Source organism: Anabrus simplex, chromosome 6, assembly GCF_040414725.1.
Source record: "Anabrus simplex isolate iqAnaSimp1 chromosome 6, ASM4041472v1, whole genome shotgun sequence".
Lineage (NCBI taxonomy): Eukaryota > Metazoa > Arthropoda > Insecta > Orthoptera > Tettigoniidae > Anabrus > Anabrus simplex.
The window spans coordinates 191,069,885-191,094,316 of NC_090270.1; the positions used below are offsets into that span (position 1 = coordinate 191,069,885).

General features: G+C 41.8%; 1 protein-coding gene across 5 annotated transcripts in view; it reads left to right on the plus strand.

Moving 5' to 3' along the window:
- Positions 1–24,432, plus strand: part of LOC136876294 (juvenile hormone esterase) — a 533,707-nt gene that overhangs the window by 306,537 nt on the left and 202,738 nt on the right. The window contains exon 1 of one of the 5 annotated variants that reach the window (XM_067150124.2): positions 6,456–6,516. The exons of the other annotated variants lie outside the window; for them this stretch is intronic. The gene's annotated coding sequence lies outside the window, so the exon portion shown is untranslated. Of the gene's footprint in view, positions 1–6,455; positions 6,517–24,432 lie in introns of those variants that run through there. 5 annotated transcript variants of the gene reach the window in all.

The window sequence follows — 24,432 nt, forward strand, 5'->3', positions numbered from 1 at the left end:
TTCCACTCCTAGGCCTTTCGTATTTCCATCGTCGCCATAAGACCTATCTGTGTCGGTGCGACGTAAAACAAATTATAAAAAATAAAATGATAGCACGAAAACGATAAAACTGTTGTGATAGCTGTGATTAGTTGAAGTTCCTGAAATGTTTATACCGGACTGATCATTGGAGCCATGGGCTAAATAGGCCTACTCATAATAATCGCCCACGATCTCCAAACTGATACCTCGCAGAGAAGTGTTAGTACGACCATCTACGTGCTGGAGAGAGTGAAGCACGTAGTGAACCGTGACAGCTGAGTGACATCATCATTGGCTTCACACCAAGACGGTCGCAGTTCGAATCCCAGCTAATATTCCAAGTTAATTGGTCCACAGCATATTGTCCAATGCTCAGAAGGTCCCCTACAGAAAAAGGTCCAGAACTACAAATTTCTATCATATAACGCCCAAGACGGTGTCTAGGCAAGTCAAAGAATGTTCGGTTCCTGAACATCATGTAATTATTTGTAGATGTAAAGTATAGAGAACATAATATAAGAACAGAATAACATAGACAAATACAAAATGGCCACCTAAATGTGAAGCACCTTATAAATACATAACAAGTATGTTACAAATTAAAGGCAATTTGGATGGACAGTACACCGATACAGTGAATGTAGCAAAGCAAATCCCTCTCTGTACAGACCGGAAAGACCCTTGAAGAAGTAAAAGGAAAAGTCTTCCACTTTCAGTAACCTCGGCGTTAAGTGGGATGGACTGGCCCTTTGCCTGGACGCCTTTGCCCCAAGAAGTAACTGGGTACTCACTTTTCGTGTAGGATGAGTGAACCTCAGGGCCATGTGCTGCTCCAGAAGTGGAAATCTCTTTTCTTATTTTTTGACTTCCTGACGAACAATCGAACCCATGACTTTTGGGGTGAACCGAGCACGCCTTTGCCGTCTCATCTAGGCAGCCCCTCGAAGAACACAGGGAGAACAATAATGTCGGGCACTTACATATGAAAATGCGTGCTGACCCCGGTCGAGAAGAAAAATTAGACAATAAAATTCAACTTAAGTCGCACAATATTGTAACTATACCTTAAATTTCATTGGTAAATTATTAATTCACTTTCTAAATTTAATATTTTTTCTGGAAATTTATGATAATGGCCATCTAAGTGTACATTTCTGATACCGAGCATGAGCGTTATTATTATTATTATTATTATTATTATTATTATTATTATTATTATTATTTACAATTTGCTTTACGTCGCACCGACACAGATAGGTATTGTGGCAACGATGGAAATACGAAAGGCCTAGGAATGGAAAGGAAGCGTTTGTTGCCCTAATTAACGTACAGCCCCCAGCATTTGCCTGGTGTGAAAATAGGAAACCACGGAAAACCATCTTTAGGGCTGCCGACAGTGGAATTTGAACCCACTATCTCCCGGATGCAAGCTCACAGCTGTGCGCCGCTAACCGCACGGCCAACTCGCCCAGTATTAAACATTTTTGCAGTGGACATTTCGGTACGGACTGCTTGACCGATAATCTCCGGCTAACGCACGGTACTTTCCCAGCGGTGCGGAATTTGCCTTAAACTGGAGGTCCCGCGACTATGATTACGTTATCGATAGTTACGTACATACACTGGCGGAAAACGATATCCCAACACCAAGAATGTGTTGTGCTAGATAAACAAAATTTGGGAGGCGTGTTTGCACATCTGAAAGATGACACCTATTCATATTTGCGCAATAGTCGATGAAGAGTGGTGCTAGTAGCGCCACTATGACCTTCAAAGCAAGTTTGCTTTAAATACGCGATGTACACTTCGTGAGCGTTATTAATCGTCCAGCGCTGACGTTGTGAGGTAGGTGTGTCAGACATGCCTTCATGAAGACCAAAAAGGCAATGTCAGCAGCTTACTGAGTTTGAACGAAACCGTGTGAGAGGGCTTCGAGGAGGTGGATGTTCTTTCCGCGATAATGCAGAAAACTTGCCAGGCATGTATCCACAGTGCATCCGTGTTGGCAACAATGGTCATGAGAAGGCACTCTCTAAAGAAGACCGGTGTCCGGCCGCACACGTGCCACTGCGGAGAGGGAAGAACACGTATACGCTACATGGCCGTGGTGGATCGTACTGTATCTGCATCAGTCATTAGAACTTCATTTGGCACTAGAGCGAAACAGCTGACTGAAACAAATCGATTATTTGAGGAATAGCTCCGAGCCAGACGCCCTGTAGCGTTCATGTCATTAACACCGAATCACTGCCATCTGCAAATTCAGTAGTGTCAAGCTAGAGCTCATTGTAGGGCGAAGTGGAGATCTGTTGTGTTCTTCAATGAGAGCCGTTTCTGTCTTGGTGCCAGTGATGGCCGAAGTTTGATAAAAAAAAATAAAGAGGCCAGGTGAGCGATTGGAGCCAAGCTGTCTACTGGACCTACACCAGGAATTATGTTCTGCGGAGCGATTTTCTTTCACAGTAGGAGCACTCTCGTCCTCATCCCAAAAACCTTGACAGCGGATTTGTACGGCAGACTGGTGATTCGACCAGTTGTGTTGCCATTCATCCGCAATAATCAACGGGGTGTTTTCCAAAAGGATACTCTTATACTAATACCACCGCTATCACCCAGCATGTTCTACAGAGTGACGGCCAGACTTTTCGTTGAGCACGTATGGGCCATTATGGGACGAAAAATCCAGCGCCATCCAACACCAGCATTAACCGTTGCTGATATGACTAAGTACAACAGGCGTGGAACTCCATCGCATAAAATGCATACGGCACCTGTACGATACAATGAATGCACGTTTGCATGCTTGCATTCATAATCGTGACGACTACAGTGATTATTAATGTACCACGATGTCGCATGTCTTCTTGCGCATACTTGAACCTGCGACCTGAAAATTTCAAGAAATAAATGTTGCCTAGGAAATTGCGTAGCCTAAAGTGCATTTCACTAAACTATTGTCTTCTTGGTGTTGTATCTCATTTACCGACAGTGTATTATATACAAGGTTTCCGGCTAAGTTGTCCTCAAATATATTCTGATCCGATAAAGATATAGACATTCTATTTACAAATCCTTAAATTGTATTAAGGGTCTCATAAAACAATTCTCAATTCATCTCCATCACACAGGTAATTATTGGCAAACCGATAGAAACTTCGTCTTTAAAAAAATAGGACTACGATAATTTCACCCAATAGAACGACTAAGATTCAAACTACAAGTTCAGCGATGTACTTATTTTGTAAATCTGACGAGTACTTTTGGATATATTGAAGGGTTTCTTGCGTGTAGACATTACACAGAAAGCGATGTCCCACTCACCGTGATGGCGAGTGCATGGTTCTCCTTCATGACTCACGCCTTGTTGATAAACAAACCCTTATCTCGAATGATGTACAGCATTTCGGAGTTTTTTAAATTTTGGCTTTCGGTCTTAACGACCATTTAGCCAGCAACAATTTTGTACGTTCCTGATTATTAATTATGAATCGAATTTATGAATTGAACTTATGCATTTAAGACGAACACAAACACCCGGGCCCCGAGCCGGAAAAATTAACCAGACGAAGTTAAAATCCCAGACCCGGCCGGGAATCGAACCCGGGACCGCAGTGACCAAAGGCCAGCACGCTAACCATTAAGCCATGGAACCGGACCATTTCGGAGTTACGAAGCTTTTGTTTCATTGACGTTGAATCGGAAATAAACGAGATAATACAGTGAAACTGTAATACTTCAAGTGCTTTATTGTCCTTCCCATGAGTACACAGTTCTTGAAATGAAATCAACTACTTCAAAATCCAACGAATGGCATGATCATTGGAAATAATGAATGCAACAATTAACGGAGAACGTTATTTTTGGGCTCTTTTGTCCTCCTCAAAGCCAACACGTAAGATGGATGTTCCTTAAGGGTCTCTCACGAACATTCACGCCTGCGTCAAACTATCTCAGTTGGTTTACATGTTCCTGAAAAACAACACATGTTCGAATATACCGAATGAGATGGCATAACACAGGCATAGATGTGTGAGAAAGATAAAATACCATACACCCAAACACTTTTTGAGCAACTCTAATTGCACGATGGAAGTGGTGGAAAAGATAGAATGAAACAGTGCCCCTAAAATTAAAATTACTGAATCATTTTGTCCAAACTGTGGTGTATGCAAGCATACCAGCGGTAATTTATTACCAACTCGACCACTGCCTGTTCTTGCATAAAAAGCACAAAACAAACCCATTTTCACATTAATTCCTATAAGCACAGATCCCAAATGTCCACATACTCATATAAATATATTAGCGCACTTATATTCTAAAAGGAAACTAATATATAACATCAACATTCAAGAAATTACACAGACTTCACATGGAAACAACGAACCTACGTTTCCAACACGCTACGGCCACTCGATTCGCCATCTTGGAACAATCGAAAGTACCATTAAGGTCCGAGTATTGGAGTTAGTTTCGACTGGAGTAAGGAAACTGGCATCAGTCCACACGTAGTCGCTGCAGGTTCCGGTTAGCATCTTAAGATAAGTACAGAAAACTTTCTCAAAGTTATGAAGGTAACAGTCGAGAACTTCTTCAAATATGAAGATAAAGTTGGAATTCAAGAGGAGAAATGTGTGCAAATAATCATTCATAGGACAAGGAGTAAGGGATTGGAATAATTTATCAAGGGAAATGTTCTATACATTTCCAAGTTCTTTGAAAATATTTAAGGAAAGGCTATGTAAATAATTGATAGGGAATCCGCCACCTTAGTGACAGCACTAAATGCAGATAATTGATTTGATTGATTGATTGATTGATTGATTGATTGATTGATTGATTGATTGATTGATTGATTGATTGATTGATTGATTGATTGATTGATTGATTGATTGATTGATTGATTGATTGATTTATCTCAGTTCATAACATCACCATTTTACAACCATTGATAAGTTTACGCAACGTAAACAATATTGTACATATGCATCCATGGTTTAAAGTGATTTGATAGAATCTGAGGATGTTCTTGTAGAACGAAACGTGTCTGTTTATTAATGCGGTTTTTACAGCTAAGTTACCTTCTTCTTAATCTGCTTACATTCCAGGGTTGCTTTTTCCCTCGAACTTAGTGAGGGATACCACCTCTATCGCCGCAAGGGCAGTGTCCTGGAGCGTGAAACATTGGGTCGGGGATACAACTGGGGAGTATGACCAGTACCTCGCCCAGGCGCCCTCACCTGCTATGCTGAACAGGGCCTTCCTGGGGTATGGGAAGATTGCAAGGGATAGATAAGCAATAGGGAAGGAAGCGGCCGTGGTCTTAAATTAGGTACCATCCCGGCATTTGCCTGGAGGAGAAGTGGGAAACCACGGAAAAACACTTCCAGGATGGCTGAGATGGGAATCGAACCCACCTCTACTCAGTTGACTTCCCGAGGCTGAGTGGACCCCGTTCCAGCCCTCGTACCACTTTTCAAATTTCGTGGCAGAGCCGGGAATAGAAGCCGGGCTTCAAGGGGTGGCAGCTAACCACACTAACCACTACACCACAGAGGCGAACCAGGTATGTTATATGTGTTATAATTAGGGTTTCAACAGACTTAGAGACGTAAAAGTTCATTAACTGAGTCGACACAGAAAATGTATATTTGACTTCTGAACAAAAAGTATTAAAAAAATTATGCGTTCACAGTAAAATTTTAAAATGGTTGGAGACAGGATACAATCTTGCTTCACTGCATTGTGTGTCTTGATCTCTTCAGTAACGTGGATTTCGATTATGATAAGAACTCTCTGATTCCAGTACAGCTTCTTGATGTTTTTCACATCGTTAGCATCAAATCCAATATATCTCAGCTAATGTACGAGGATATCATTTTTAATGTTGTGAAAATCCTTTACATAATAATCAGTATATTAAGCGAAGACAGATGTTTTATGTTGATCAAGACATTTTTGATCTTAGACACTGAACGTCCAAAGTACCAAGACTGTTTTTCAAACCAAACTGATTTTTACGGAGTCCTCTATTTTTATCCATAGTAATAGCATGAATCAATAATTCCCTTAAACTACGCACAACTGTGGAGGATACTTTAATGTTACCTTGAGGCTTTATGAATGCTTCATTTGTAGTACAGCAAATGAGACTCAGAATAAGAGTGAGAGCTTTAATGTCTCAGTTTTTCTGCCTTAATATTCCGGTCCATGAAATACTTGAACAGATTGCAACACCACTATTTATTCTGCGATATCTCAATATCAGGTTTTGAATCAGTCGTAGCTACAGCCTACAGATGCCCCACATTACAGCTCGCAGATAAGGAGTTACATCATAAGGAAATAAATTTGATTCGCATTCATTACAAAGTTCTTATTCAAACGTCTTGCACACACTTTCTCCTCTTGTATCGACAGTTTTGCAAGGACAGATTATTCTTCGCTCCGCAGGATCAGAAGACTTTTTTCAGAAGAACTTTGGATGAACAAGAGGTAAAGTACATTAGAATAAGACAAAGCATGTTAGTGCTCTTAGTCAGACAGACTTTTATATGAAACGAACTGTGATCGAACACTGAGATAATCCTTAAACCAGGTCAGCGCTACGCCTCTTGCTACTGCTTCTTCCAGTTTTCTGGTCATGATCTCGTGGTCAATTGTGTCAAAGGATTTTTGAAAGTCTATAAATAACCCAGAAGCTAATTTTCGTGAATCAAGAGCTTCCTGAATACTTCTGCCTTTTGAAGATCCTCACACACTCCCCTTGTTCATTAATTATTCCTGCAGTGTCTTCTTGGAACCAGTTTCTGCCTTAAAGTACCCTTCCATTTTTCACTAAAATTTGTATGACTGCCAATTATGCTTGCCATCACGTTATCCTTACCTGACTTCTTTGCTAGATTCAGTTTTCTAGTAAGTTTCTTCAACTTCTCTTTACTTCCAAAGCCATTTCCGACTCTATTTATTTCCAGTCTGCACCTCCATCTTAGTCTCTTTATTTCTCCATTATAATAAGGTGGGCCTTTACCATTCCTTGACACCTTTGACACCTTTAAAGGTACAAACCTGTTTTCACATTCCTCAACAATTGCTTTAAACCCATCCCAGAGTCTATTTACATTTTTATTTACCGTTTTCCACCGATCATTGCTACTTTTTAAAACTCCCTCATGCCTGCTTTATCAGCCATATGATACTGCCTAACAGTCCTACTTTTAAGACCTTCCTTTCTCTCACATTTATTTTTGACTACGACAAAAACAGCTTCATGATCACTAATGCCATATATTACTTCAGTTTCCCTATAGAGCTCATCTGGTTTTACCAGCACCACGTCCAGGATTTTCTTCCCCCTTGTTGGTTCCATCACTTCCTGAATCAGTTGTCCTTCCCCTATTAACTTATTTGCCGTTTGTTGGTCATGCTTCTTGTCATTCTCATTACCTTCCCAATTGACATTTGGTAAATTGAGATCTCCCGCTACAATCACATTCCTTTCCTCGTCGTTTCCCACATAGCTGATTACCTTATCAAATAATTCTGAATCAGTGTCAGCGCTACCCTTTCCCGGTCTATGCACTCCAAAGACATCAGGTTGCCTATTATCTTTAGAAATGAATTTTATGTTTGTCATCTTTACATTTTTCGTAGCTTACAACATCTTCTTTCACCAAAATGAATAATCCCCCTCCTACCATTCCTATCCTATCTCTACGATACGCACTCCAGTTCCGTATGAAATTTTCTGCATCCATTATATCATTTCTTAGCCATAATTCAACTCCTATTACAATATCTAGTAAGCATATATATATATATATATATACATATCAGATTACTTAATTCTAGTCCTTTCTTTACAATACGTTTACAATTCAACACTAACCTTTTTATGTCATCCCTACTTAACTTCCAGATGTCTGTACCCTCATCACCACTCCCTAGACCACCCCGTTTCTCTGAATGTACCTCCCTATAGCCCTTCCAGAAAAATTCCCTAACTTATAAGTACCACGGCGATTTAAGTGAAGGCAATCGGAGCGCAGATCCCTATCTCCTACCCACCAATTAGGATCTAGAAATCTCACTCCCAGTTTCCCACATACCTACTCTATAGTCTCATTTAAATCCCCAATCACCCTCCAGTCAGTATCCCTCCTACACAGTATTCCACTGATAACAATCTCCGCTTCCTTAAACTTCGCCCGTGCTCCATTTACCAGATCCAACACATCACTAGCTATGTTGGACTTATATCAGCCTACTTTACGTGGTTGGTAACAACGTGAAACACTACCACCTTCTCCTTCCCTTCCTCCTTCTCTTCTACTTCCCTCAACATCTGCCTCAACCTAATTCCTGGATAGTATTCTATCCACCGGGCGAGTTGACCGTGCGGTTAGGAGCTGAGAGCTCACATCCGGGAGATAGTGGCAGCTGTCGGCAGCCCTGAAGATGGTTTTCCGTGGTTTCCCATTTTCACACCAGACAAATGCTGGGGCTGTGCCTTAATTAAGACCACGGCCGCTTCCTTCCCATTCCTAGGCCTTCCCTGTCCCATCGTCGCCATAAAACCTATCTGTGTCGGTGCGACGTAAAGCAACTAGCAAAAAAAAAAATGTATTCTACCCTGGTTCCCTTTCCTTCCACGCACTTTCCCCACATGTCTAACAATGGAATCCCCCATGACTAGCGCCTCAACGCTACCCACCTCGTTTGATCCCCTTTCCTCCTGATCAGCTCTATCTTTACTGACAGCTACTGAAGCTACTTCCTCCTCCCTTTTCTCCCACCCATGACCCTGTTTCACCTGACTTTTCTATCCTCTACTCTACATTTCCCTTTCCTAGCTTTTCCCTTTCTCCTACTTCCACACTTCTCAGCAACAGTTCCCTGTTCCTCACCTTCACTCTGTTGTCTTACCTGCAGTGACTCGTACTGATTTCTCACAGATACCTGTCCTGAATTCTGATGTTGAATAGAGCCCTTAGCCTGCAAACTCCTACCCCATAGAACATTAGACCACCTGTCTTCTACAATTCCTCCTTTGCTTCCCATACCTCTTTTACACCTGCCATATCCTGTACATTGTTTGCGGGAGACCTACCTTCCTTCCTGTCTTCTGATAGAATCTTAATTATCTCCCTCAAACTTTCCAGCTTCTCCCTCACACTCCTTAATGCCTCAACCTCTTTACAGTAAACTGGTTTTAGGTACGTAGTCCTCACGTCGAAGTCCCCCATAATTACAATACCTATGCTCACATGTATATTCTTTAATCTATTTTTTTCTGGTGCTAACTCAGTGAAAAATTCTTTGTTTGCCAATGTTGAGCCCTCAGGAGGATTGTATACAAAAACGAGACATAGATTGACACCCCTCTTCTGTTTTATGCTTGTTTTCACCCAAAGTATTTCTTCTATATCTCTTTCTATTATTTCACTTTTCTCCTTTAATTCTCCCTTACCAAAGTTACTATACCACCGAGATGTCTAACTTCATGAGCGTTCCTGCCCCTTGTCTTGCTATACGTTTTAAGACCTTCAATATGTACTTCATATCCCGGTGCTATCCAACTCTCAACAAAGGTAATGATATGCATTTCTGCCATTAATAATTTCGCCTGTTCATTTCATAACTTATTCAAAAAACCTTGTTTTGACCGGACCAATATTCAATTCTATTTATTTCTTACTTTTACCCTCAGACAAGTTACTTGTCTTACTGCTATTCATTATCTTTTTCTCTAGTTCTAAAATACTTCCCTCTGGTGAACTAATAATTTCTCTGTATATATTGTCTTTCTGTCCTTTGCCCTTCTCAGCCCAAAAGTCGATTAAACTCACCCTTCCTTGCCAGCGTCTTGCTTCTGTCATCAGATGGTCCGCTGCTCCCTGGATTCATGTCAGCTCGACAATCAGCTGGTTGCCCATTCCCCTCAACTGTTCGTTCGTCACTCTGCTGTCTTCTCTTCTTCTGTAGAGTATGAAGGTCGCTGTTGTCATCAGATTGTGTGTTGTCATCCAGCGTGCAGGCAGATGACTGTCAAATTCCTTGCTCTACAGACAGTTGATGAACTTCCTGAGGCGATGAACTCAACTGCATATCCATTTCCCGTAGCTGTGCAATTGACTAAGTACGCGACCACTTTCCGTCACATACTATAAGACATTTGCCTCTTATGTACGTTTTCAGTCCATAATTCCTAGCTTTTACTAGATGAAATCGCAAGAATCTCTGTTCCGTGACGGTCTCTTTATCCATGTCTCTTCTCACCCAAATCATTTCTCCTTTTAGGTTCGTCGCATTGAGAATACTTCGTTCGCCTTCAGAGCCAAGATCAACTTTAATAGATCTTCTCCCTTTAACTCTCCCCAGCCTATGAATTTCATCAATGTCCTCTGCTTTACAATTTTCCTTTATATAATTATTTAGAATATCGAACATTAAATCATTTAAATCCTCATTTTCATTCTCCGCTATGCCGTATACGAAATATTTTTCCTCTTAGCTTCCTAAATAATTATTTTCTGCTGCCACTTGATTTTCTCCAATTCGTATTCAATCACTTTCATTTCCGTTTTCAGTATTTCTATTTCCCTAGAGTTCTCCACCACCTTTTCTGTAATAATTCTTAAATCTTCTATTACACAGTCGTTCATTTCTACCATCATTTTTCAGCTCACGAAATGTCTCCCTTGTTTGTCCAGTCTGAGAGGCTATATGACTATTTCCCTAATCTTTTCCATGTCTTCCCAAGGTTCACTTCTACACCTCCTATTATGAGAGGAATTGTCACTACTGCTGCCACCATCATAGTTACCTCGAGCCCAGATTGCCGTAGATGCACCTTCCCACTTGCCGTACACACACACTTCATTGCCCGTGCCATCGACGTATGGCCGCGCTATGCTGCTCTACAGCAATAATTTTATTCTTCTCACTCACCACTCACAACCTCCCGCTTCGATTGCTCGATTACAACTGCGTGAAACGTTATTGTACTCACATTTGATTTTAAAGAAACTGGACCATACAGCGTACTTTCCGAGATGCAGAGGTATTCCAATGATGCCTGTCGATATCACATTCGATGACGAAGTGGCAGACTTCTTGGGTCATAAATTTCGTACATAGTTCTTTATAAGTTTCAGCTGTGAAAATGATCGTATTGCGGAACAAACAGCACCAGGAATAATTAGGTCTGAAATTTGATACTTAGGAACCAATTTTCACTGTTTCCTTAATAATAACTTGGCGCATATATTTGTGAGAGAGCGTGCTGCTTGTATTACGAGAGACAGCTGTCTTAGACTCAATACAATAACAATAATTTGCAGGCAAATGTAACCAACCTTTCCCGCGCCGAGTGGCATTCGGGTAAAGTTATGTATTCCCTTATTTCCTTTTTTCCTGGCTAAGACTTCGGGCCTGTTAAGGCTCAGGCCCGCTTGAATTGCAGGCCTTGCAGTCCCTAACATTACGTCACTGGTCGACCTCTGTGAAGTAGCCCCTTAGTCACTATCCTTCTCTTCCCTACAGTAGAAAGCAGGTAGAAGGTGACATTTGAGGAAGTTTCAGTGGAATAACGTCGTATCCTGTCTTACCGGGACGTAAGAATCACTGTGGAACTAAATCCTAACACAGTGGTATTTCTTAAAACCTATAGTAATTGAAGGAATGATAAAGATACAGTCTTATTATTATTATTATTATTATTATTATTATTATTATTATTATTATTATTATTATTATTATTATTATTATTATTATTATTATTATTATTATTCCCACATATGTTGTGAAACGGTTAGTGCTATTATCTGTCTTCTTCGGAGGTTCAGGTTCGATTTCCGGTACTGCCAGGAATTTGAGATTGGCTGGAGGGCTGGTATGTTGTTAAATAGTTACATGCAGTACTGTATGTACGATTTCGCGAAAAGGAAACGATTTTTCGCGTTATTTCGTGAAATAGGCGATGCCCCATTTCTTGAATTTCACTGTAACATGCATAGGCCCTATATGTAAATGAATGTGTGTTTGAATGTATGTCTCGAATGGAGTCAAAAACTACTGGAGCGATCTGGCTGAAAATTTCACAATTTGTTCTTGTTACTCCTGGGAGGGTTTAGGGAGTGGTTTGAACGAAATCTGATTAGTAGTTTCGGCATAGGGGGTGAAAAGAGTGAAAACAAGAAAATAGGCGGAGGTAAGTAAACCGCATGACAAGTCTGATCAGTGGGTTGCCTAACCAACAGTATGTGAAGATTATGATGCGTTTCTTAAAACGTACCTTTTTCTTCTATAAACGGGATATAAAGGTGAAAAGTCCAAGTTCAGTCCCCATGGCATAGGGGGTGAGAAGGAGTGAAGAAATAAAATGTCGAAAATTACAGAGATTACGGGTGAATGTGTGCGTATGTTTCAGCATAGCTCTCAACTAAACTGGATACACATATAACTTAACGAGATCCCAAACACCAATTTTCAGGTCTGTAATATCTTCAGTTTCTGAGATATAAGTATCCATATTAAAGGCATTCAACCCATTTTTCACCCGTTTTCACCCCTCCTATTGGGATTTTCCGAAAACACAAAAATACATGTTTCTTTATTTTTAATGAAGATTCTAAATACCAATTTTTACATCTGCAAACTTTCAAAGTTTTGAGATATAGATAGACTCATTTTACAAATTCACCCCTATTTTCACTCTCCTGTTAATTGGATTTTCCAAGAACAAAAAATACGTGTTTCTTTATTTTTAAAAGTGATCAAAAGTTCCAATTTTCAGGTCTGTAATATCTTCAGTTTCTGAGATATAAGTACCGGTATCCTGATTAAAGGCATTCAACCCCTTTTTCACCCCTCCTATTGGGATTTTCTGAAAACAAAAAAATACGCATTTCCTTATTTTTAAAGAAGATTCTAAATACCAAACTTTACTTCTGTAAACTTATGAAGTTATGAGATATAGATACACTCATTTTTAAATTGAACCCCCTTTTTCACCCTCTTAGCGATGGAGTATCCAAAAATCCTCTCTTAGCGAGTACCTACATCTTAATATGAATGTATCCCCAAAATTTCATTTCTTTATTTCCAGTAGTTTTGGCTCGGCGATAATGAATCAGTCAGTCAGTCAGTCAGTCAGTCAGTCAGTCAGTCAGTCAGTCAGTCAGTCAGTCAGTCAGTCAGTCAGTCAGTCAGTCAGGATATCTGGAAAAAATACTGTGAGGGAAAGAAAGCACCCTTAGGAAAGGGTGAAATGTAAAAATCCGAAAAATGGCCGATATTAGTGGCGAGTTCACAGTCTTTGGAGTAGCTGAGATGAACCGTGACACTCTGGATGCCGTTTGAGCCAAAGTTCCTTTCCAATCGGGATAGGGGTTTGAGGGGGTGAAAGGAATGTCTAAAATTACCGAGATCATGCATGTACGTGTGCATGTTCCAGCATAGCTCTCAAGCAAACATGATACTCATACGAGTTACTGTTTGGGAAAGAAAACTGTAGGGTGAGACACCCCTACGGGCGAGGTTAGAAAGGGGGTGAAATATTAAAATAATATAAAACGACCAATATTAAAAGTGAAAACGATGTGTGTTACTAAATATAGTGTTTCTTTTGCATTTAATTAAACGATTTAAAAACATCTAATGCGGTTGAATTAATGAACGCGAGCGAAGCCGCGGACACCTGCTAGTGAAAATGAAAACCTACAACCTGTTTTCCAGTCATTGACCGGGTCAGGGATGTAATGAATGAAGCAGATATAGGCTGTTAGTACGATGGGGTCGCCACTCCCAAAGTGATTTATTAATGAATGATAGATGCTATGAAATGAGGATGGAGAGTGTTGCTGTAATGAAAGATGACAGGGAAAACCGGAGTACCCGGAGAAAAACCTGTCCCGCCTCCGCTTTGTCCAGCACAAATCTCACATGGAGTGACCGTGATTTGAACCACGGTATCCAGTGGTGAGAGGCCGCGCGCTGCTGTCTGAGCCACGGAGGCTCACACCTGCTAGTAATCTTATAAAATTATTCATAAAATGTATCATTTGTGTGATTTGTGAAATATTTGTGGCAGATAGGATCAGTAGTGATTTAATGGCGTGTGGCCTCCGAAAAGGCCTAGTGCAGGTCTTTCAAGTATAGGCGTATAGGCGACCAGCGCGTCTATGATAATGGGGCTGTACCTATTATGAATTCTGATGATGAAGATAGCACACACACCGAGTTCCCCGAGTCATCTGAATTAACCAATGAAAGTTAAAATATCGTACCCGGCCAGGAATCGAACCCGAGACCAAGTGGACCAAAGGCCAGCACGCTAACCGTTTACCCATGTAGCCGGACACAGTAGTGATAATAATTCATTATTTCTTATGTAATCTTGATTAGGTAACATTGCCCTTTCGTCAGAGCGTTTGCCCTATATCGCCGTACCATTAAGGGATTTCCTAGAATACTTAAATGAACAGGTATTCCTGTTGAATCACGAAATCCTTATTCTGTCTTCCGTTTCCCTTCGTACAAGTAATATTGGAATACAATTTCAAGCTCGCAATATTCCACGAATTTCGCTGCATTTTCGCACTTGTCGCAAAAATAAATAATTTCGCATTAAACTCTTATCGCTTTAATTAGCCGAAATTCTCCGAAACTAAATCACTATTTTCTTAACCAGAAATTAGTTAAAATACCTCGAAATATTTTTTGTTGCGCTTATCGTTAATGCGAATAAAAATGACGGTAGCCAGTCACTATTGCAACAGCAGTCTCGTAAACTTAGTTATTAGAAATAAAAGACCAATATTATGTGGATAATAAATTAAATATTTTCCATTATTAAATTTGTTATTCTACACAACTGACTACGATGTAATCCCAATGGCAGCTAATCTCCAACTGAGCGCGCGAGTCAACACAGCGCCATCTTATAACAGAGTATGCGTGTGACGTCACATATTTAGCACAAATTTTGACTTAATTTGAACCGCTATTTCATGAAAACTAAGCTTCGGTTTTTTCTTCAGCAGGTATCCTCCGCTTTTATCTGTCAATTGAGACATTAAACATAATCGTAAGTGAAAGTCCGACTCGTTGGCTGAACGGTCAGCGTACTGGCCTTCGGTTCCCGGCCGGGTCGGGGATTTTAAACTTAATTGGTTAATTCCAATGGCACGGGGGCTGAGGGTATGTGTTGTCTTCATCATCATTTCATCCTCATCACGACGCGCAGGTCGCCTACGGGTGTCAAATAGAAAGACCAGCACTTGCCGTGCCGAACCCATCCTGGGATATCCCGGCACTAAAAGCCATACGACATTTCATTTCATCGTAAGTGAAATACTCTCGACGAATGCGCGTTCTTCCCAAACACTAAAAGCGTCTTTAAAAATTTTTCTTTCCATGTACCCGTTGTCGAGGAACGTAAGTCTGCGTTAAAATCATGCTTCTACTCGTGGTAGAGGCATTGAATGTAATCCAGACCACTCAAAATGTATGTTGTGTTGTGTCGGAGGCCCTGGCAGGACAAGTACCTGGCCAACGCGACGTCCTACATGAGCACGCCGTGTTACTGGGTTCATTGCTCGGCCGCGATGGATGTGTGCACGATGAACCGCCCATCCGGCCTCGTGCATTTTCACAATGCGAACCACTCCCAATGATCTACGCAACTGCAACGTCTTGGCATACTAAGATCATCGTGAGTCTTGTAAGGGGAGGAACACCAAGGTTATCCGCCCAGTGTCACTCTTACCTTACCTTCATCTTCTGTCGTTATTTCTTTGAAACTGTACCTGTTGTATGATCATTTCGGACGTGACAAATAGCCCCATTTTATTAACGTGATGTTTGACCTTTCATGAAAATATCGAAATCCATCCTGGGAACTCCTGGAAAGCATTAAAGAAAACAGTAACGATATCTGCAAGATATGTGCTTTCTTATTTAATCTGGGTACAAACAGATGGCAATAATGGCAGTAGACTACCAAGAATGAGGAGAAAAAAAGCTAATTTAAGAATTAACTTGATGATTAAATCCATGCGTATTAGTCAGCTTCGGTGGTAGGATAATAATAATAATAATAATAATAATAATAATAATGTTATTGGCTTTTCGTCCCACTAACTACTTTTACGGTTTTCGGAGACGCCGTGGTGCCGGAATTTAGTCTCGCAAGAGTTCTTTTGCGTGCCAGTAAATCTACCGACTCGAGCTTGACGTATTTGAGCACCTTCAAATACCACTGGGCTGAGCCAGGATCGAACTTGCCAATTTGGGGTCAGACGGCCAGCGCCTCAACCGTCTGAGCCACTCAGCCCGACAGGTGGTAGGATCATGTGAGGCGAATGGAGAATATTGGGCCTGGCCATTGAGGGTAAGAAAAGCAGATTGAGACCAGGGCGACGATTTTTAGACTCAGTTTCTAACTATCTGAGGTGTGGAGCTAAATAGAAGTAGCTATACTTCAGCAATCGTATGGCCTCAGTAAAGACCGTCGTCATCACTGCCCGCTTGTCAATTTCGACTACGTTCCGTTTGACTCAAACAGTTGGCGTAGAAAACAGGTCTCATTTGGGTGATCGGTTGAGTACTGTATCACCAATGATGTTTTACGAAATAACTGCTGAATTGACTCCCACCCCCAAAAATCGTAAAAATTCTACCAGGTTTGAAACCTCGATCTTGCGATTTGGAGACCGATACTTTGACTGATATACAGAAGGATTTACAAATGTAATTTTTTTTTACAATTGGTTTTACGTCGCACCAACACAGATAGGTCTTATGGCGACGAAGGGATAGGGAAGGCCTAAGAGTGGGAAGGAAGCGGCCGTGACCTTAATTAAGGTACAGTTCCAGCATTTGCCTGGTATGAAAATGGAAAACCATCCTCAGGGCTGCCGACAGTGGGGTTCGAACCCACTATCTCCCGGATGCAAGCTCACAGCAAATAGAAGATTCTGGAGTATTTAAAATTCACAGAAGCTTGTAGACTGAACGCTGAAGGGCATAATGTGTAATGAAGATGTATGATTTGATTATTATTCATCACCAAAAGAGTTAGTAATACTATATATTATCACAATCTAACTACAAATGGAATAACAATCCAGGAGAGGAAATCAAAGCTCTGAGATTTGCTGAGATATTGTTATTTTATCTGGGCCTGCTGAAGATTCGTAGAAATTTTTGAATGGTATGGACGCAGTCGTAAATGAAAATAAATAAATAAATCCAGAACAAAAGTAAAAGAGTGCAGTCGAACGGAGTCAGGTTGATGTGGGAAATATTAGCTTACTTCTTTAAGACTTCATTCCGTAGATGAATATTGTTGCTTGGGTCGTAGAATAACTAACGTTGCCAGAAATAAGGAGAATATAAAATGCACAAGTAAGGAAAGGCTTTTCTTAAGAAATGAAATTTGCTCACTTCGAACTTTGACAAAGGAATTAGAAAGATTTTGTGAAGACTTTCCCTTGGAGCGTGGCATTATATGGAAGTGAAACGTGGACGATAAGTATCTCATACAGAAAGAGAAGCTTTTGAAATGTGGTGTTACAGGAGAATACCGAAGGTGAGATGAGTAGATCGAATCACAAATGAAGAAATACTGAATTACACTGGAGAGAGGACAATGATTTAGCGGATTTGACCAGAAGAAGAGAAATAATGTTAGGACACATCTTAAGACGCCCAGGAATTGTTCTGTTGGTTTCTGAGGTAAGTGTAGGCGGTAAGAACGGTAGGGGAAGACCAAGGTATGAATACGATAAACAGGTCAGAGTATATTTAGGAGTGACGTAGAAATGAAAAGGTTATCACATGATAGGGTTCATAAAGAGCTGCATCAAACCGTCTATGGACTGATAACCCAAACAACACATTTTAGTATATAAATAACTAGCTGATGTATCCGTGCTTCCCTACGGAATTCTATATCATAATAAAGAATTATTTTCTAGATCTACGAATGCCATGCACGTGGGCTTGATCTTCTTAATTCTCTCCTCAACTTGTCCTTCCATTCGTCTGTAAATAATAAGTGTTACGTTGTGAGTAAGATTATATTAAATTGCATAGCTGTTAACGTTAACCCGGAAACGCGACGGGAAAGTCACCATACATCTTTTCTCATGTGAAGACTGGGTTAGGGAATTTTCATTGTAATGGCGGGCCCTCTTACCTACTACTAGTCACAATCAAGTTGGGGAGTTTTCATTATGATGGAAGGTCCGCTCGTCTGCTGCAAGTCAATCGAGTTGGGCAGTTTTCATTATAATGGCAGGCATTCACTTTCCACCTGCCTTTTTACATCCTCAGAAAGACTGTCTTTGTGGTTTTCGCAGCTGAAATCAACATAGATCATTACAATTAAGTCAGTAGAAATGTCGCGATTAAAATAAAAAAAATTGGCTTTATGTCGCACTGACACAGATAGGTATTATGGCAACTATGGGACAAGAGAGGTCTAGGAGTGGGAAGGAAGCGGCTATGGCCTTAATTAAGGTATATCCCCAGTATTTACCTGGTGCGAAAATGGAATATCACGGAAAACCATCTTCAGGGCTGCCGACAGTGGGGTTCGAACGCACTACCTTCCGAATGCAAGCTCGCAGCTGTGCGCCCGTAACAGTACGGTCAACGCACTCGGTCACGATTAAAATCAATGCTATCATAAGAAATACTCCATTAAATGAAAAATCGCTCATTTTCTCACTTTTAACGAACAGTATCACGCTGCCGAACTGGAATAACCAGGCCACAGACAGCCGTGAACATCCCTCTGCCATTATTGCGTTAAGTGTTCACACTGCTCATTCCAGTCAGCGCCTCAGAGCAGGGATCGAATTGTTGGAATACTGTGATGAATCAGTGTGTAACGTACCAGTAGTATCAGAAAATGTATGAACCAAAGGAATGGTATGCTGAAGAAGAAAGTCATCTAACTTCCCATCTACTTCTCGCCAATATTCAGGCAGGCTGTTATACCCCGTGTGCAGCAATAATCCCATATGTCGGTGATGAGTGGTAACAGAAGAGACAAAGCATATCACAAAAAGCAATGGTCAATGCAATGCTATTGTTTATCAGTTCTATGAAGTTACGATATTGTAGTCCTTTACATTTAGTTTTCCTCCGACTCTGTGATATTAGGACATCTACAGTAATGTAATGGAAGTCGTCCTTCCTTTCGTTACTCCCTCTTGTTTTATACTTCAAGCGATCGTTCCTTAACGATCTCCGTTGATCAGTCCGGCTCTATGGCTAAATGGTTAGCGTGCTGGCCTTTGGTCACAGGGGTCCCGGGTTCGATTCCCGGCAGGGTCGGGAATTTTAACCATCATTGGTTAATTTCGCTGACACGGGGCTGGGTGTATGTGTCGTCTTCATTATCATTTCATCCTCATCACGATGCGCAGGTCACCTACGGGAGTCAAATCAAAAGACCTGCACTTGGCGAGCCGAACATGTCCTCGGACACTCCCGGCATCAAAAAAAGCCCTACGCCATTTCATTCCCCTTGATCAAAACTTGTTCTTTTCTGACCACGACAGTATTACGCATGGAGGCCTAGGGAATCTTTCATTTTCACGACTTTCGTGGCCATTGTCTTTCTTAGACCGATACCTCCATTTTTCGAAGTGTCGAACGCCTACCATTTTTCTCTCTGATTAGTATTATACAGAGGATGGTTGCCTAGTTGTACTTCCTCTTAAAATATTAAAAACCACCACCACAAACACCACCACTCTTATCAAAGTTGGTACGGTAACACAGAGTATGACATAAATGATGGAAAACTGTATTCTCTATCACTTTTGTTATGTAGTACATTTCGACAGGACCAGTAACATAGGTATTTTCTAAACATTACATTTTAGGCACCTTCCCCTAAACTACCATATCAACCAGGGAGATAAAATTATTTGTAGCCTAAAGTGTAGTTGCTTATTCCCCGACTTTAAGTACCGACTTTCATTAAATACTGTTTACCCATTTCCTCGTGGCTACTCGTTCATATGGACTTAGCAACAATTCAAATTCACGAATATCTCTGTTATCATAGCGGGCACAGTAAAAATGTATAAGACATACACTGACTGACAGAGCAAATGCAACACCAGGAAGGAGTGGTCAGAACTTTATGCCAATAGCAGGGTAGACTGACGTCACTGAGGTATGCTCATGATGTGAAAGGCGCCGCTGTGCTGCGCACATAGCGAACGATAAATGGGACACGGCGTTGGCGAATGGCCCATTTCGTACCGTGATTTCTCAGCCGACAGTCATTGTAGAACGTGTTGTCGTGTGCCACAGGACACGTGTATAGCTAAGAATGCCAGGCCGCCGTCAACGGAGGCATTTCAAGCAGACAGACGACTTTACGAGGGGTATGGTGATCGGGCTGAGAAGGGCAGGTTGGTCGCTTCGTCAAATCGCAGCCGATACCCATAGGGATGTGTCCACGGTGCAGCGCCTGTGGCGAAGATGGTTGGCGCAGGGACATGTGGCACGTGCGAGGGGTCCAGGCGCAGCCCGAGTGACGTCAGCACGCGAGGCGAGGATCGGCGCATCCGCCGCCAAGCGGTGGCAGCCCCGCACGCCACGTCAACCGCCATTCTTCAGCATGTGCAACACACCCTGGCTGTTCCAATATCGACCAGAACAATTTCCCGTCGATTGGTTGAAGGAGGCCTGCACTCCCGGCGTCCGCTCAGAAGACTACCATTGACTCCACAGCATAGACGTGCACGCCTGGCATGGTGCCGGGCTAGAGCGACTTGGATGAGGGAATGGCGGAACGTCGTGTTCTCCGATGAGTCACGCTTCTGTTCTGTCAGTGATAGTCACCGCAGACGAATGTGGCGTCGGCGTGGAGAAAGGTCAAATCCGGCAGTAAATGTGGAGCGCCCTACCGCTAGACAACGCGGCATCATGGTTTGGGGCGCTATTGCGTATGATTCCACGTCACCTCTAGTGCGTATTCAAGGCACGTTAAATGCCCACCGCTACGTGCAGCATGTGCTGCGGCCGGTGGCACTCCCGTACCTTCAGGGGCTGCCCAATGCTCTGTTTCAGCAGGATAATGCCCGCCCACACACTGCTCGCATCTCCCAACAGGCTCTACGAGGTGTACAGATGCTTCCGTGGCCAGCGTACTCTCCGGATCTCTCACCAATCGAACACGTGTGGGATCTCATTGGACGCCGTTTGCAAACTCTGCCCCAGCCTCGTACGGACGACCAACTGTGGCAAATGGTTGACAGAGAATGGAGAACCATCCCTCAGGACACCATCCGCACTCTTATTGACTCTGTACCTCGACGTGTTTCTGCGTGCATCGCCGCTCGCGGTGGTCCTACATCCTACTGAGTCGATGCCGTGCGCATTGTGTAACCTGCATATCGGTTTGAAATAAACATCAATGATTCATCCGTGCCGTCTCTGTTTTTTCCCCAACTTTCATCCCTTTCGAACCACTCCTCCTTGGTGTTGCATTGTCACTGTCAGTCAGTGTAAATGATCGGAAATTTAATTACCTATAACTTTAGTTATGTAATAATAATAATAATAATAATAATAATAATAATAATGTTATTGGTTTTACGTCCCACTAACTACTTTTTCGGTTTTCGGAGACGCTGAGGTGCCGGAATTTTGTCCCGCAGGAGTTCTTTTACGTGCCAGTAAATGTACCGACACGGGGCTGACGTATTTGAGCACTTTCAAATACCACCGGACTGAGCCAGGATCGAACCTGCCAAGTTGGGGTCAAAGGCCAGCGCCTCAACCGTCCGAGCCACTCAGCCCGGCGTAATATTTATCGATACGACCACTAATAACATAAACATTTGAGAATTAGATTTTAGGCCTTTCCCTAACATGCCATTTCACTCGAAATGAATAAAATTATTTATAGCCTAGATTGCAGTGGCTCATTCCACGACTTTACACATCGATTTTCATTCAATTCTCTTTAGCCGTTTTCTCGCGATGTGCGTACAGACAGACAGACAGACAGACAGACAGACAGACAGACAGACAGACAGACAATTAAAAAGTGCATTTCCTTGTTTTTAAATTCTGAGCAATGTACAAACAAAACTCTTATTATATATATAATAATAACAGCATATCTGTTACGTTTTCAGCGTTCAGTCTGCAGAGCAAAGTCATCTCCGTACAGGCCATTAAGGCCCTGGGAGGGGTGGAAGGCAGAGGCCTCCACCATCCGTAACCTCGGCACTTGGTGGGATAGAGTGGTTAGCTCTACGCCCAGCCGTCTTTGTCCCCAGGAATACACCTGGTACTCATTTTTGGTGTAGGCTGAGTGAACCTCGCGGCCATGTGTACCTTCGGAAGTGGAAATCTCGTTTCTTAAATTTTTCGACTTCCTGGCGGGGATCGAACCCACGTCCTTCCGGGTGAATTGAGCTCGCTTTTATCGTCTCGCCCAGGCAGCCCTTCGGTCTGCAAGGTTCTGTGAATTAACTAAGTGCCTCGACAATCCTCCATTTGCAACTTACTCCGCAGTCTCGTCTAATTCCTCACGTCTTTCCATTAAATAATTGCAAACTGAGTCTAGCCATCGACACCTTGGTCTCCATGTACTTCTCTTAACATTCATACGTTTTCCGCACTTCTACATTCGCCTCACTCGACCGCAGTCCGGCTCCATGGCTAAAAGGTTAGCATGCTGGCCTTTGGCTACAGGGGTCCCGGGTTCGATTCCCGGCAGGGTCGGGAATTTTAACCATCCTTGGTTAATTTCGCTGACACGGGGCTGGGTGTATGTGTCGTCTTCATTATCATTTCATCCTCATCACGATGCGCAGGTCACCTACGGGAGTCAAATCAAAAGACCTGCACTTGGCGAGCCGAACATGTCCTCGGACACTCCCGGCACTAAAAGCCATATTACATTTCATATGTCATTCCTTGATAGTATTCTATCCACCGGGCGAGTTGGCCGTGCGGTTAGGAGCTGTGAGCTCGCATACGGGAGATAATGGGTTCGAACCCCACTGCTGGCAGGCCTGAAGGTGGTTTTCCATGGTTTCCCATATTCACACCAGGAAATGCCGAGGCTGTATCTTAATTAAGGACACGGCCACTTCCTTCCCGCTCCTAGCAGTTTCCTATCCCATCGTCGCCATAAGACTTACGCGTGTCGGGGTGACGTAAAGCAAATTCTGAAAAAATAAAATAAAAACCAATTTATTTCTCCTTATGGGAACTATAAAGAAAGCAAATAATTGATTGCGAGTGTTCAGACAGTGACCTATAACCATCTTTACAACTTATTATTGACGTATAAGCTCAATCCGTAAGATTCTATTCGAGCACATCTCGTTCTTCCGTCTGAGACAAGCATCTTTAGTCAAATACGTGCGATGTGCATTACTCTCTTTACCCAATTATGAATACAGTAGTAGTTCTGAGCTACGTCCAGAGATGGCGTTACTATCCTCACTGTTCTCGGATATTGCATAAAGAGAGACCAATGTGGTCTCGCTTGGGATTATCATTAGTGAATACCTCGAGTGAAAGTATTCGAGTACTTGTTATCAGGACTCGAGATATCTCGAGAACTTAAAAGAATAGAGTTTTTCGACATTTTGGTCTCGAATAGTCCCATCAGTATCTGATACTATTGTAGACGGTCTTGATAAATTATTATTATTATTATTATTATTATTATTATTATTATTATTATTATTATTATTATTATTATTATTATTATTATTAAATCTAGAACATCCCATTTAATAGTAAATCGCACCTAAGACGAGACTAAATATCAATGGCCACATGTTTACTACTACCACATTGTTGACAACACTGACCGACCCAGTAACAGTGACCCAGTGACCACGACGACTCATGAAAGACATTCCTAAGAAACATATGTTCAATAATACTACTACAACGGTTTAAAATACGCAAACTAACTGCAAGAAAAGGACACAGACACAAGTCAGATAAAACGCTTACAAACTAATGAAAATTATATGTTTAAAATGTATATGATGTTATGTAAACTACGTAAATTCTAAGTTACTGTATAATGTAAATAATCTGTTAATGTTATTGAAATATCACCAAACGCCAAAATACAAATCTACCTCAAGAACGGACTCAGAGACTAACGCCAAAGAAGAGGCATACAAAAATAAATAAAAACATACATTGTACAAAAATTTGTAAAATATGTAAATTTATAACTGTATATACAAGATCTCAATAAACGAGGGGTAGCGGGAGAAAACTATTGGTGGGGTGGGGGGCTGCAGTGCGGGTCTCTCCTTGGGGTCCGGCGACCTCTGCGCCAAAAACCAATAATATACCACAAAGCAAGTACAAACATACAAATCTATGGAAAACCAAACC